The sequence below is a fragment of the Hemiscyllium ocellatum genome, chromosome 14, assembly GCF_020745735.1.
Source record: "Hemiscyllium ocellatum isolate sHemOce1 chromosome 14, sHemOce1.pat.X.cur, whole genome shotgun sequence".
Taxonomy (NCBI): Eukaryota; Metazoa; Chordata; class Chondrichthyes; order Orectolobiformes; family Hemiscylliidae; genus Hemiscyllium; species Hemiscyllium ocellatum.
Window position 1 is genome coordinate 36,350,766 of NC_083414.1, and position 17,053 is coordinate 36,367,818.

Here is a 17,053-nt window from a genome sequence, read left to right on the forward strand (position 1 = left end):
TGGGTCCATTGTTGTTTGTCATTTATATAAACGATTTGGATGAGAATGTAGGAAGCATGCTAAGTTTGCGGATGACACTAAGATTAGTGGCATAGTGGATGGTGAAGAAGGTTATTTAAAAGTACAATGAGATCTGGGTCAACTGGTCCAGGGTGCGGAAGAATGACAGATGGATAATTTAAAAAAATGCAAGATGTTACATTTTGGTAAAACAGACCAAGATGGGACTTACTCAGTTAATAGTACGGCCCTGGAGAGTGTTGTCGGACAGAGAGACCTAAGGGTGCAGGTTCATTAGTGCTGAAGAAGATGTTTGGTATGTTTGCCTTCATTGATCAGAGCATTGAGAACTGGAGTTTGGACATCATGTTACAGCTATATAGGGTTGTAAGATCACACTTGGAGTACTGTATACTGGTTGCCCTGCTATAGGAAGGATGTTATTAAATTGGAAAGCATGCAAAAAAGCCTAACAAGGATGTTACTGAGATTGTAAGATTTGAATTATAAGGAGAGGCTGGAAAGGCTGGTCTTTTTTTCCTGGAGCCTAGGAGGCTAAGGGGGTGACCTTTATAGAGGTTTTAAAATCATGAGGGGCATAGATAAGGTGAATAGCCAAAATTTTTTCCCCACGGTAGGGAGTCCAAAACTAGAGGGCATTGGTTTAAAGTGAGAGAGGAAAGATTTAACAGGGACCTGAGGGGCAACGTTTTCACACAGAGGGTGGTACTTGTATGGAATGAGCTGCTAGAGGAAATGGTGGAGGCAGATACACTTAATTTGGACAGGTACATGAATAGGAAGGATTTAGAGGGATATGGGCCAAACGGAAGCAAATGGGACTAGTTCAATTGAGAAAATCTGGTTGGCAAGAATGAGTTGGACCAAAGGGCCTGTTGCTAAACTGTGTACCTCTGTGTATGCCCTCTTCAACAGCAAACTGTGAATATGTACAAAGTGCACTGCGGCAACTGGCTTCTTCAGCAGCACATCCACTGGCTTCTAAAAGCCACAACCATCCCCCTTTATTCCAGGCCTGACTCCAGCCACTGGTGAATTTACCCCAATTCTCACTGATTTAGGTCCCTGGTGACACACTGACTGAAATGTTACCTCGAAGATGAAAGAAATCATTTGTAGCTCACTGTTGTAATTCAGCTGTTGTGCCCATTTTTGGATCAAAGCTGTAATGAGGTCAGACCAGAGAAAAATACTTAAGTAGGGAATGCATTTCTGATTCCAGAACCAATTGTATGAAAAAGCAAAAGGAAAACTAAGTGATTACTTTGTGAGTATCCTCTCAACTCAGAATAATTAGATTACCATAAGCAGCTTAGGGAAGAACATTTGATGGAATCTGCTTTACTCAATAAACCACCTGGTGCATATTGATAAGCACAAAGTAAAGCAAAGAAATCGGTGACTTGTTACCTAGATATCGTTAAGAGCATGGATTGAATGCTTTCAAGTGCATTTGCGAATTTGTTTAAGTCTTGCAAAAATTGTATTGGTATTAGCTGAAACTCCTGTAAATATTGGCTGACATTATGTAACTATTTTGACTAGAAGTAAGGAATGCATTTTTGGAATAATCTGGAATTAGATTATAGTTATAGATTAGAACATAGATTAGAATTTGAACTAAATATTAGGCCTGTCGCCATAAGTATTTTCTAATTTAGATATTAAAATCATGGTTGCCCAAGGTGAATGACACTACCCAGGAAATCAACATCAGTTTGACTTTGCTGTTCAGAAGGATATAAATGATTGGGGTGAAGAAATTCTGCAGCACTTTGAGCTCAGTTTACATTTAAAACTCATGTCAATCCGTCCAATATGTTTTGAACAGTGGTCCTACTTATTGAAATCCCAGCTATTTCAATGAGGCCAGACATTTTGTAACCAGAGGCTTTATCCTCATCTTCCAACCTTTTTCAAAACCTTATTTCTAGAACCTGCCAGTTACTTAACCATTTTTTGATCCACTTTGTTTTCAATTTGCCTGCTTCTGAATTGGAGTGTTGCTAGTGGTGGTAGATTTTCTGTACTTGTCACCATTATTGGACTTTGAAAGTGGTGTGGAACATGAGGAGTGCTGTTTCCTATCTGATAGAAGCCTCTGATTTGCTCTGGAGTGATCCAGCCTCCCCTTTTCCTTCTTTTCTCCAGTGAAGCTTCTGGGTTCAGTCGGGGTCTCATCCTGTCGAGAAACAGGAAGTGCTAAGCATGCCTAAACTCCACAGACTTTACTTTTTATGAAGGAACATTAGCTCATCGCCTATGTATTCTTTCAAACAGGAAGTCTAGATGAGGTGATGTATGAAGCTTTAAAGGGACAGCAGAAAGCTGGATGTGGTCATGGAAGAGGGGGGAAGAGTAACAGATGAAAAGGTTGGGAAAATAGATGGGAGAAGAGGGTACATGACCATTACTCTCAGTCATTAAACAAGCCTATAGAGTTGTGCATAATGTGCTCACTTCCATTTTGATAAAACTCACATGAAATGGAAAGGGAGACAATCTGGGAATAACCAGTCAGAAAAACTACTTGCAGTGAAATATGAGGCTCAAACTTGTACACCAAAATGACCATGCTCCAGAATGCTTAACAGATGCTACCACTCTAACATATTAGCATGATAGGGAATACAATTTGAATGATACTTTCATTCACATCCTCATGCTGAACAGAACCATTTTTGGGGAATAACTAGCATTGTCATTTCCTCAGATGCTGTTGATTTTTATCTGTCTCCAAGAATATGAAATTGAGCAGTGTACAGAGATTAATATGACTGTCTAGGAGAAGTCCATTTCTGAATATCTTTTTGAAGAAAGGTTGGAGATCTGAATTTTGAGCTCAGGTTTATACCAGGGTGGGTGATCCAAGTTGAAATTGAAACTTAAAAATATGAATGCCAGCTGTAGGATCACTGTTGTCCAATACATTAGAATTGAGCTTGATTGTCAATGCAAGATATTTTGCAATATGAAATTATTTTTAGTACTAAGTTAATTTAGCGTATGTGTTCTGGTAGTTTGGACTATTGCAGCTTCCCAAATTGTATGCCAAGAAAATCTTAACATAATGAAATATGAGTGATTCCCAAGAATCTGCCAAACAATAGGGTACAAAATAAAAATGAAGTTATGTAGATTATCTGTAAATGTCCCTGTTATTTTACAATAACTGGAACTACTCTGTGATTAAATAATTCAATGTGAAAGTAATGTATGCAGAACCTATGCACTGTTTTGACCTTTGGGAACAAATTAAGTGGTGAACTGAGATAGATAGGCAAAAGCAGTTCTCTTGCCTTCTAATTGTGTGTGATTTTCAGAACTGCTTGATTTATGTTCCTGCTCTGTGCTGAATTATAGTGAGTAAGGTTGTTTCCATGTCGTCCTTGAAATAATATCCAGACAACATTCTCCTCCTTCACTGTTCACACAGTCTCTGTAGTTGCCAGTATCCATAATTACATTGGATTCTCTAATCTTTGATGACCCTTCATAAAATTGCACGCAACTAATAATGTGCTGCCTTCCAGCTTCCCCTTTCATTTATTTCTGCAGCATTTTCACAATAAAATTCTTTGGGTTCCCCTAAAACACACTGCCCCAGTCTATATAATTAATCAAGTCGTCCTTTACTGAGTCCTGCAGAAAGCCACGATATTTATTAAAATGTGCTGCCTTTCCATAATTGCAGAATTATAGACCAGTATTTTAATGACTTTCAATGCATTGTAGTAAAGAGACCAATTTCATTCATAGAATGGATTTTGGTTGATGGAGGGAAACATGTAAGGCTTTCTACACTGGCCACAGCCACTTATTAAATTGCTTAAGGTGAGGGCAGAATTTATTTTCTATCAACTACTTGCTCTACACTGTTGCTTGCAGCTGAGTTTCAAACCAGACAAATTGTGCTGGTTGACTAAGGAAAGGCAACTTGTGCACATTCTTCTTTAAAAGAAGCAGCTGCTTGTAGATTACTGCCAGTTTATTCTCAATTATTTCCTCAGTCTCTATGAGAAACTTTCAGTCTCTGCCTAATGATATGTGGTAATTTGCAGAATAACAAATAATTCAGTGAAAGGTCTTGAGCAATGTCACCCCATCATCCTGTGTCATTGTAAATTGATCTTCCTGTTCTGTCAACCCTATCCTGTTAAATTACTGACCACCCAACTTCCCCCTTGTTCCTCAACTTGGATGATATAATTAACAGTCTTCTTTTCTCCTCTTCAAGTCCACTATCATCACCTTTCCTCAAGGAAAGTGCCCTTAACACTTCTGCCATTTATAAACAATCATGCCACATCCAATATCTCTTATCAAATCGATAAACATGCCTTCTCCTCCAAAATTTTTGTCCATCTTTATCACAATTGTTTTTGAATTGCTCTAACCATATTTTCATCCATGTCACAGCCTTTACCAAAGTCACAAATGACACTCTGTGACTGGGATTCTAGTAAACTGTCTTTCTTGCACCTATCTGCAACCTCTGTCATTGTTCTCTCCTGCAATGACTCTATGCTATAGTGCAGCTGGCTGGTCTACCATTGCCTAGTTCTGTACGTACCTTTCCAATTGCCTTCATTGGTTTCTCTTTCCTTCCAATATCAATATCTCCAGAGTTCCAGCAAGGATTTATATTTGAGTTTTTTCTGTCCTACAATGTTGTCCCACAGAGACATTATGAAAAACACAATATTGGGTTCTATGTGTATACTAATGAAACATAGCTTCACCTCACTTAACCCATTCACTGTCATATATTTGTGACGCTGCTTGTCAAGCTTTCTGCATTGAATGAGTAGAAATTACCTTCACCTAGATATTGAGAATGTTACCTGTCCCCACCGTCAGCTTTGTGGCTTTACCTCCAACAAGTAGACGACGGTGGTTCAAGAAGGCAGCTCACCACCGTCTCCTGATGGACAATAAATACTGGCCCGGCCAGCAACACCACACATCCTATGCATGGATTTAAAAAACACCTTTCCCTAGCCACAACTCCTCTCCCTAATAATTGTTTGGGATTGAACCAGAATGCATACATGCATTCAATTTTACACAGAAATGACTTTCTGACCAACTTCACTTTGCCACTAAGACTGCCCATTTCTATTACCATAGCCCTTGGGAAAATGGTGGTGAGCTGCCTTCTTAAGCCGTTGCAGTCCTTTTGGTGTAGATACATCTGCAATGCTGTTAGGGAAGGAATTCCAGGATATTGACCCAGCAATACTGAAGGAACAACAATATACTTCTAAGTCGGGACTATGAGTGGCCAGAAAGGGAACTTACTGGTGGTGATGTTTCCATGTGTTTGTTGTACCTGTCCTTCTTGGCGGTTTAGTTGTGAGATTGGAAGGCACTGTCAGGAGCCTTGGTGAACTTTTACATCTAGGCACTACTCTACTAATGAGCATCGGTGTTGGAGTGGATGTTTGTGATGGTGTCGATCTTCTTGAGTGTTGTTGGAGTTGCACTCATCCAGCCAAGTAGAGAATATTCCATCACACTCCTGACGTGTGTCTTGTAGATAGTGGACAGGCTTTGAGGAGTTGGGAGGTGAATTCTGTATTTCTAGCTCTGTCCTGCTCCTGTTGCACAGTATTTATATGGCTAGTCCAGTTCAATTTCTAGTCAACATCTCACCCCAGGATGTTGATAGTTGTCAATTAATTCATAAATCTAGCATATGAAGCTATCTCTGTTAGCTACAACAACTATTATCAATTATCATGTAATACAATTTGGTTTACTAATGTCCCTTTGGGAAGGAAAGCTGCCATCCTTACCTGGTTTAGCCTACTCCAGACCCACAGCAATGTGATTGACTCTATAATTACCTCGTAAATCATTTATTTCAAAAGGGAGTAGTGATGGGCATTAACTGCTGACCTTTACAATGATGCCCACATCCCATGAAAGAAAAAAATATAAATACCTGTGGTTACAAGAGCAGATCAGAGGCAGGGAATCCTGTTATTCAGGATCTATTAGTTGCACTTCAATTCCATTCTCTGCTGTGATGAGATTTGAACCCAGGTTCCCAGAACACAAGTCTGATTCTCTGGATTATTAGCACAGTCGTTGTACCACCACATCTCACCAAAAACCTGCCATCTTAAATATTCACTCACTGCTGACAGCAGTGTGTACCATCTACATAACTCACTGCATCAAATTGCCAAGGCTCCTTCAACAGCACTTTCCAACCCTATGACCTCTAACACCACAAAAGACAAGAGCAGCAGATGCATGGGATCACCGGTCTTCTGCCATGAGTCATACAATCCTGACTTGGAATCATATTGCTCTTCATTCACTGTCATGGGGTCAAAATCCTGCATCTCCCACCCTATCAGCATGTAGTTGCCCCTGTGCCATATGAGCTACAGCATTCATGAAGGCAGCTTCAGCACCAACTTCTTAAGGCTAATTAAGAACGGTAGTAAATGCTATCATAGTCAGGGACACCCACATCCCATGAATGAATGTATGAGGAATAAGTATTGTAGAAGTATTCGAAAGTATTCGAAATGGAGAAAGGTGACCAGTGGTGTTCCACAGGGGTCAGTGTTGGGGCCACAGTTGTTTGTAATATGCATAAATGATCTAGAAGAGGGCACTGTTAGTATGATCAGCAAGTTTGCAGATGGCACGAAGGTTAATGGAGTAGCAGAAAGAATAGGGGACTGTCAGAGAATACAGGAGAATATAGATAGACTGGAGAGTTGGTCGGAAAAGTGGCAGATGGTTTTCAATCCAGACAACTGTGAGGTGATGCATTTAGACAAGACTAATTCTAGAGCGAATTATACAATGAACGGAAGAGCCTTGGGAAAAGTTGATGGGCAGAGAGATCTGGGAGTGCAGGTCAATTGTAACCTGAAGGTTGCTGCACACGTGGATACAGTGGTCAAGAAGGCATATAGTATGATTGCCTTCATTGGACAGGGTATTGAGTAGAAAAGCTGGCAAGTCATGTTAAAATTGTACAAGGCGATGGTTCGGCCGCATTTAGAATACTGTGTACAGTCCTGGTCGCCACATTGCCGAAAGGATGTGGATGCTTTGGAGAAGGTGCAGAGAAGTTTATGAGGATTTTGCCTGGAATGGAAGGTGCTAGCTATGAAGAAAGGTTGAGTAGGTTAGGTTTATTTTCATTAGAAAAAAGGAGACTGAGGGGGCACCTGATTGAGGTTTACAAAATCATGAAGGGTATGGACAGGGTGGATAGGGACAAGCTTTTTCCCAGGGTGAAGGATTCAATAACGAGAGGTCACGTTTTCAAGGTGAGAGCTGGAAGGTTTAAGGGGGATACACGCGGTAAGTACTTCACACAGAGGGTGGTGGGCATTTGGAGGTGGTAGAGGCAGGACGGTAGGTTCATTTAAGATGTGTCTGGACAAATGCATGAGTAGGTGGGGAGCAGAAGGATACAGATGCTTAGGAATTGACCGACAGGTTTAGACAGTACATTTGGATCGGCTCAGGCTTGGAGGGCCAAAGGCCTGTTCCTGGGCTGTAAATTTTCTATATTCTTTGGTCTTTGTATTGATCTGCTTGTAAGTGTTGTAAGTAATGAGCTGAGGCGATGTGGTTGTCAGGTAAGTAAGTAATGTGCATTTATTTTGAAATACTGGTCCAACTTTAGCTTTCTAATATCACTGTATCAAAGTGTTGATAGGATAAAAAACATACCAGGCACTGTATCAGACAAGTTTTCAGTATAATCTCCTTTAATACCTTATGTAGCAGATTTCACAAAAGTCACAGAATTGAGGTGCATTTTCACCTTTGTGCAACACATTTACATCATCTTTTTAGAATAATATTGACATTCCAAGAAAGTTGCATTATTTAGTAATAAAGAAAGCTATACAGTGAATCATGTATCTCAAATCTGCCTTTGATAATCTGATAAACAGTGTTCCTGCTTTGCTGAAATTATTATTCTTCTGAACTGAGCGCCTAAATGCTGATATTTCAGGTTATTAATCCTGTAATGTGAACAGAGCAATGCAATTGATCCTGAAGTTCCAATCAGAATAAAAGGGTAAATGTTACAGGTTCGTGCTCTTAGCAGAGAGCATCACGCACTTGGACCAACCATAAATTCTGGCTCAGGGATTACTAAAGGGAAAAGCTCATTGAAATTTGTATTTGAATTTCTGAATATTGGGAATTTGTAAACTTCAGATTTCAATATCTAGCTGCTGATTGTCTGAATCTCAAATGCTGTTTCAAATTATGAATATTTAAAAGGAGGTTGTCAGTAAGAATGATTTTATTCCTGTTTATTTATACCTTACTATTTGCTGGTTTCAATTTTTTTTTCACATGAAGCTTTTAAGAAGAGGATGGCATATTGTATTTTGTAATAATTGAATCTTCAGATTGGATCCTATCATTTTACGAATTGTACTTCTATATGCTAGACAATTAGCGACATTTCCTTTCTGTGGTATTTTCATTTCTGTGAAACATTGGGGACAGGGATTATAACAATACAACAATGTATGTCAAGTATTTACTGTCTCCTCCTTAACCAGTTACACCTTTTGCCCTTTGATGCAATTCCATAAGGGCAATATTTAAGGAAGACATTGCTCTTTCTTCCTTTCTCGATGGTACAAATTGAGATAAGGATTTGATTGTGCTCATTCACCTCCTGTGGCTTGCTCATAAGCAAACACTTATATCAACAAACTACTGGAAGAGATGAGAAAAATTCCTGTAGCCATTTTGCCCTTCCTTACCTAACGTATGGTAACATCAGCACTTCCACTGGCCTGGCTGAGATTAACAATCAAATTTGAGCTTTCCTTATTTGAATAGCTGATTGCCACTTTAGGCTGTTCTGTTGCCAGTTGACCTTTTAGGGATATTATTACCTTTTATTGCTGATACCTCTTTGTGTCACCGATTGTTCCATTGTGTTGCAGATATTTGCAGCATTTTAAATGGCAAGTCAGGACCAGTAACGAAACTTACAGAAATTATCACTGCAGAATCATGTTTAATTTTGATTCTATAATAAACTGGGGCATTGTTGGGCAAGGTATGTTCCGTAAGAATGAAATTGTGAAATTGTCACTATTTGGGCTGCCAAACTGAACAAAAAGAAATCAGCTACATTTTCAGGTAGAATCCATAGTTGTAAGTACTGCATACCGAAAAGCCTCGGGCAGATGTTTATCTGTTGTCTTTGATAAGTAGCTGTAGTTGTCACGTTATGGTTATGTTTACTTCATTCTTTTTAAGTGTCTTTTTGTTTTATTGGTTACTTTCCACCAGACCTTTAAACAGATACTGACTGGATGAAAGGAACTTACCTTGCTGACAAGTCTTGCAGTTAGGCCTGTTCATACTTTGTTTCTGTTGCTAGGATACAAGGTTGCTAAGGAGCATGGCAATGCGGGACTTCAGAACACTGTCGCAGTGAAATTTAAAGCTGCTTTTGGAGAATTGCTGAACTGTCTAAAACAACAAACCCTCAGTTAGTATACTTGCATGCAGTGGCACCTTACTAACAGTGTAGACATTAGGTTTGTGAAAATAGATGACATTCCCTCATTTTCATGATTCATTTTAAAGCTGATTGACTTAGATTGATAAAAGTTAGTATTATTGACCTGAATCTATTTGTGCAAGGTAACAGAAGTCTTTCTTGAGATTAATTTGAAAACAAAATCTAAATTCTTCCTTGTGTTTGATTTTGTGGCAATAACAAGGCAACAACTTACTAAACTTAAATAGATCCCCAGTTGAATTTAAGCAGACTCCATGACTAGCTTCAAAGGAGATGTGAGTGTGTATCCTTGTCACATGCTGTCATGTGGCTTGTTAGCTGTTACTAACACTCTGGCCCAGAAATTCAGTTATACCACGTCCTTTTTTCTCAAGTAGTTTGACTGTAGTCATGGCTATCTCATAGGTCTGTCTTTGAGGAGGAGCAGCAGAGAGGAGGAGGTTCTCCATATTCAGGCAGCATCTTTTTGTATTTCATAAAGAAGATTGTCATTAAAAGAAGATTGCCTTTTGGGGCTGTGACACCATTCCAGTTCACAGAACATCAACAAATTAGGGAGATCACCAAGGCCCATACACAGAAGAAATAACTACATCTCCTTCCCCTTCCTGTGGACAAAGGGAAGCAAGCCAAGAGAGTTTTTGCTCATGTGACATATACTGAATCCCCTATTGCCTTCCATATGTTCATCAATTAAAAGAAACTCAGTAACTGTCAGTGGTCTTCCATGGCAGAGCTCAATTCAGAGAGTAGCTTATTAAGGACAATTTCACCTAAATCAACACTTCTATGCTCAATGAATCAACAATCCACAGTCCTCACCAATTTCCTTATAATCACTATTTAGTGGCAGTCCTTCAGTTTGGGTAGATATATCTTGCCTTCTGTTCATTACAAAGATAAAGACCAATTCTAAACTAGAACAAAAATATGATTCATTATCAACTCAGTTACATTTCTATTAGCCAACAGAAGTAATTGAGAATCACTCTTGTATTTGTGTGTGCTCTGTTCCTTACCCTAGTGCCTCTGTAATGTATGACACATGTGGCTACAGCTTTGGAAGTGGAAGGCTGCTGAAATTCTGTTGAAGACATTTCACTTGGATGTGATGGTTGAAATTGTGTGATTCTGCTCTCAGGAATCCAGGCTGCAGACTGACAGCATCTCAGCATGGATCAGAGCAACTCTGCTGGTTGTGTGACACCTCCAAGGGAAGTGGCAGAGTGTTCAGTAGGAGAGCCAGCAGGCTGCCATTCTGAGAAAGGTCTCTCTTGCAAAAATCAACATAATTATCCTGGGAAAATACCTCGCTACACCTAGAGTTGCAATATGAACATTGAACTGTCAAATCATTCAGGACTGAGATGAGAAAAGAAGTCATCTTTGAGAGGTTTGTAAATATTTGGAGTTGTCTATCGGGCAGAGACATGGATGCTCCATGGTGGGATATTTTCATGACTGATCAACAGGGCTTTGGGGCTCACGAGGAAACAAGGGCCATGGGCAACAGGTGGAGAGTGTTGTTTAGGGAGAAGATTAGCCAGGATCATATTGAATAGTAGACCCCAAGCTCAAAGGTAAAACCAGATGTTTTGTCCTTTTAAATGTAAAAATGCTGTGCTGCTTTGGAGGTTTCTGTTGATCTTGGCCTCCAAAACCAAATACCTACCTCTGCCAGCACCAATAGCTGAACTATTGATGAAACTGACTGTTATCATAGGAGTTTGTACTGAATAGTTCCATGCACTGCACAATATGAACATTTTTATAAATGATGTGAGTTGCAGTCCCATTTAGCATTGTGTGGAATCTCCTTGTCAGGTTAGCCAGTGTAATAATGATGAGTGTGCGAGTATCAGGGAAGGACTGTGATGAAGGATGATGCAGTCACTTAAGGGCATGGGGAGCATAAATTCCACTGTAGACCTGTTCTGCTGTGTAGCTGCTTGTTGTGTTGTAATATTCCATGTAAAAAGCCTGAGGAAAATTTTAGCTGGACTCCTACATGCTCTGTAATCTTGCCACATTTTGACAAAGTGTTATTTTCATTGAGATTGGCTGAGCGGTTTCTCTCCCGCTGGCCTAGCATGTTTTCTCGTGCTATCATTCCAGATGTTCTTCCTCAACTGCCTACTCTGTCCCAATGTCTCATGCCAGCCCGATTCTCCCACTCACTGTATCCAGAAACAGTGGATGTCCTGGGATCCCTGGCATTGGCACTTCCTTTAAAAGGGCATTATGTGACTGATAAAGAACTCAATCCAGTGCCAAATGGCACAGTTCATGGCATTTACTGCAACTATGACGGGTAAAGGGAAATTGGTGTCTCACTTTGTAGACAGGGACCTGGAGTGATAATCACCGTAATAAAGCACTTGCTGCTCACAAATGTCAAGAACTCAGAAAATGCAATTCATTGGCATCGAGAAAGGCCTTGCTTGACCTCTCACACCATTCTCCCACATTCCTCACCAAAGGCCCACATTGTTCAGGCCTGGGACAATTCTGCCCTTCTATGTGCAATTTTCTTGACAGTCTGCTCAGCACAAAGTTAGTCGGTGTGAGTTAGGATTCTGGTAAAATGTGGTGCTATAAGTATAGGACAGGGAAGAGGAGCAGGGGAATGATGTTTTATGATCAGTGAGACTGTAAAATGGTGGAGATTTGAGCAGAGTGCAATATTCTGGTCTTAACAACTTTAGTGAAATCAATTAATTGCTTCTGACATTGCAACCATGTGCTGGATGTTCTTGCAATTTCTTAACCTCTTCCGTCTATCAACAATGATGTCTTTCCAATTTCTGAGAGGTATAGGAAGACCACAGCCTATACCAGGCTTTGCTGCTCTCTCATTACTTTCTTCAGCTATCCTTCTGCTTATAAAGTATTGCTATAGGCAAATTATACCTCCTATTTAGTATGCATCATTTGTTTTAAGTGGCATTACAGATCTGTGATATATATATCCCCTGTAGAGCCAATGAGTTGTGCAAGTATCACAACTATCATTTCTGAAGAAGGGCTCATGCCCGAAACGTCGATTCTCCTGCTCCTTGGATGCTGTCTGACCTGCTGCGCTTTTCCAGCAACACGTTTTCAGCTCATTACTGTATGTCAGGATGATTAAATTATTCAGGTAGCAGGAATATTGCAACTGGCGTGTATCCCTTGCCACCTCTGCACCACATTGTAGGTGATCAGATTTCTCGGACTCTTAATTAATGCATCCAACAAAGAAACATTCGCCGCTCTCCTTGCAAGGCTTCATGTACCAAAGATTTCCAAAAGGGCATCTGACAAGTGCTGTAGTTCTGCAGATAAGTATGTAATCAGTTTCATTCTTGGCTGCATGACTGCAGCACAAATTGTAATTTATTTGTTATAAAAAGCATGGCAACGTCAAATAGTTTTATTTAAATCTGCCATTATATTCTAACTGCCGTCATATTCTGATGTTGAAAGTACATTGTCAGGGGCAATGCAGCAACTTGTGGTCATGGATCAGAAGATGGACTGCATGTGACTATTTGGCATTGTAAAGTTATTGCAGTCTGCTTCAAGAGATCTGCACTGCAGTGTTGCGGTTGTTAGGAAGATATGGGTTTGAGAACTCGTTTAAATCATGATATGAGTGATTTTGGATTTAGAGTTCTATTTAATCAGAATAAACAGACTTGATGGCGTGAGAGTGAGATCTTTGTTATTGGGAGAAAAGATCTGAAGGGAACATTGTGATCTAAACTACGAAGTGTTGAATCTTGAGTTACACTAAGAATCTTGAGGGGTAAATCGTCTGACCTTGTCACTGCTCACATTTAGAAGTTCACACCGTCACCCTGAATCTGGATTGCACAAGTTGATGTGATGGTGCAAGTCACATTTGCAGTGACATCCTTCCTAGTAGCTAACAGGATGGCTTCAAAACAGGATTTTGGAACCATGAGTTGGCAAATCTGCCCAGAAAATGTCTACTAAGAACTGAAAGTTCAGATACAGAACTCTGGTGTCAATACAAAGGAAGGATTAAAGTCAGGCAGCAGCTGAAAGCATTTTTAGCAAATCTAGCTATTACAAGCAAAGGTAAATTTAGAGTAAGTGTGATGAATCAATGTTTCACAGGAATGCCAGAGACGCAGTTGATATATTTAATATAGGAATGTTCGCAAGGAAACCTGAATCAAGCTCAACATATCTCAGGCAGTTTATGTTCTTTTCCAAAGTGAGAAGGTAAACAAGTTTTCTGTGAGGTGGCCTCAATCTATGCTTGTTAACTCCATAAAAATTCAATAATAAACTGAAAAGTACAATTTATTGGATATCTCAGTGCAATGCTATGTGTAAAATATAGATGTATTCAGTGTATTTTTAAAAGTAATTGTTTGTTCATATCTCAAATTGCATTTATAGAGAGAGAGGAGGTTAATGCTATATTAATTGTATTTAATTGTATGCAAGCCTGGAAGAAGCCTGAAGTAAAAGGATTTTCCAAAACCAGTGCAAATATGAAAACTGCAGTGTGGTACATATCATCAATTTGGTTGTCCCTGCCCTTTCGCAAAAAAGGTGATTTATGAATAAGGGGTGGGGGAGTGGGTGTTCCCAATGGCTCTGGGATGAAATCATAAAGTATTCAAAGCAAAAAAATCATCAGACTGATCTGATCCAGACATAAGAGTACAGATTAGATCTTGGGAGAAGATTGGGCAAACGATATGGGCAAAGTGAGGAATTACATCTGTGCACCAAGAATTTAGGGAGCTAGGCGGTAGAGAGAAAAGCAGAACCTCAGTGATTGTATTTTAGTGATTGCAACCACAACACAGTACGGTTCATACTAATCCTGGTGCCACGTGCTAGCAAGTATAGAGATAAAAAAATCGGACAGACAGATGAAAGCTCGAGAGTTGGTATAAGAGGGAGGGTTTTAGATTCCTGGTTAATTGGCACCATTCTTGGGGAAGGTGGGACATGTTCAAATGGGACGATCTGTACCTGAACTACACTGGGACCAACATTCTCCCAGGTAGGTTTGCTGGTGCGGTAGGGACCAGTTTAAACTAGACTGGCAGGGGAAGGGGACACAGAATATCGATGTCATGCTACACCAAAGGAAGCAAGTGTCAGTGGGTTCAGCTATGATTAGTGTCAAGAGAACAAGGCCAGGCCGGATGGTCTTTTACTTTAATAGTAGGAATGTAAAAGGTAAGATTAATCTATTAATGGTGTAGATTGATGGAAGTGTGATGAAAGTGTGATACTATTGCCATTACAGAGACATGGTTGATGGAAGGGCTGGACTGAAAACTTAACATTCTGGGCTATAGAATCTTTTGGTGAGACAGGGGAGGGTCGAAAAAGGGTGTAGGTGTAGTCTATTGATTAAGAAGTCAATTACTGTAATAAGGAGATATAATATCTTGGAAGGGTCCTCCAACAAGGTTTTGTGGGTAGAACTTAGTAATGTTAAAGGGGCAGCTATTTTATTTGGAATGTATTATAGGTCTCAAAGATTCAGCAGGATAGAGAGGAGCAAATATGTAGATGGTTCACAGATGTGTGTAAGAGTGATAACTGGGTAATAGACTAGGGGATTTTAACTTTCCCAACATAAATTGGGATAGTCATAGTATTAAGGGTTTAGAGGGGAGCAGATTTCTTGAAATATATCCTGGAAGCTTTTTGAAAAGGTCCAATAAGGGATGACATAATGCTGGATCTGGCTGTGGGGAGAGAAGCTGGACAAGTGTTCAGTGTAGCAGTGGAGGAACGTTTTAGCGATAGCAATCACAACACGGTATGGTTCAAATTTCTTCTGGACAAGGCAAAAATGGCATTCAAAAGGTGGCTGTGGATTTGGGGAACAGATTTTATTAAAATAAACCAGGATTATGTAAATGATTTGGATGTGAGTATTAGAGGTATAGTCAGTAAGTTTGCAGATGACACCAAAATTGATGGTGAAGTGGACAGCAAAGAAGGTTATCTCAAATTACAATGTGATCTTGATCAGATGGGCCAATGGGCTGAGAAGTGGCAGATGGAGTTGTATTTAGATAAATGTGTGGTGCTGCATTTTGGGAAAGCAAATCTTAGCAGGACTTATACACTTAATGGTAAGGTCCTAGAGAGTGTTGCTGAACAAAGAGACCTTGAAGTGCAGGTTCATAGCTCCTTGAAAGTGGAGTTGCAGGTAGATAGGATAGTGAAGAAAGCATTTGGTATGCTTTCCTTTATTGGTCAGAGTATTGAGTACAGGAGTTGGGAGGTCATGTTGCAGCTGTACAGGACATTGGTTAGACCTCTGTTGGAATATTTCATGCAATTCTGGTCTCCTTCCTCTTGGAAAGATGTTGTGAAACTTGAAAGGGTTCAGAAAAGATTTACAAGGATGTTGCCAGGGTTGGAGAATTTGAGCTACAGGGAGGGGTTAAATAGGCAAGGGCTCTTTTCCCTGGACCGCAGAGGCTGAGGGGTGACCTTATAGAGGTTTACAAATTTATGAGGGGCGTGGATAGGATAAATAGACAAAGTCTTTTCCTTGGGGTGAGGGATTCCAGAACTAGAGAGCATAGGTTTAGGGCGAGAGGGAAAAAACATAAAAGAAACCTAAGCAACAATGTTTTCACGCAGGGGGTGGTACGTGTATGGAATGAGCTGCCAGAGGGTGATAGAGGCTAGTACAATTGCAACATTTAAAAGGCATCTGGATGGGTATATGAATAGGAAAGGTTTGGAGGGATATGGGCCATGTGCTGGCAGGTGGAACTATATTCAGTTGGGATGTGTGGTTTGCATGGATGTATTGGACCGAATGGTCTGTATCCGTGCTGTACATCTCTATGACTCTATCTGGCCACAGTAGACTGGGAACAACTCCTTGTGGTAAGTCTGCAGAGGAGCAACATGGAGCATTCAAAAAGGAATGCACTGCCTGGGAGAGTACAGATTCAACACGTACACTTAGAGTGAAGTGTAGCATCAGTTTGTTCAGAGAATCTTGGATATCTAGGATAATTCAGGACTGGATGAGGGAGGAGAGCAGGACTTTCATAATGTCCAAAGGGAGCAATTCAGCTGTGGCCCTATAGTAGAATACAGGAGTGCAAGAGGGAACTTAAGAAAGCAAGTAGAAGAGCAGAAAGGGGGCATGAAAAAGGGACTTACAAACAGGATTAGGGAAATTCCTAAAACATTTTATAAATACATTCAAGGGAAGAGGTTAAACAGGGCCTTTAAGGACCAATGGGCTAACCTCTGTGTTAAGCTGCAGGATATTGGAAGGGTGTTGAATGAATATTCTTCAGTCTTCATTCTGGAAACGGAGGACATATGTGTGGAATTCAGGAAAAGGTGCTGTGCAGAACTTGCACAATTTGACGTGGAAAATGGGGATGTATTGGACTGTTGGACTTAAAAGCAGACAAATCCCCTGGCCCAGATAAACCTCATCCCAGGTTGCTGTGGGAGGCAAGGCAAGAAATTATAGGGGTT

General features: G+C 40.2%; 1 protein-coding gene across 2 annotated transcripts in view; it reads left to right on the forward strand.

Moving 5' to 3' along the window:
- Positions 1 to 17,053, forward strand: part of abhd6a (abhydrolase domain containing 6, acylglycerol lipase a) — a 120,997-nt gene that overhangs the window by 41,668 nt on the left and 62,276 nt on the right. The gene's annotated exons all lie outside the window — the stretch shown is intronic.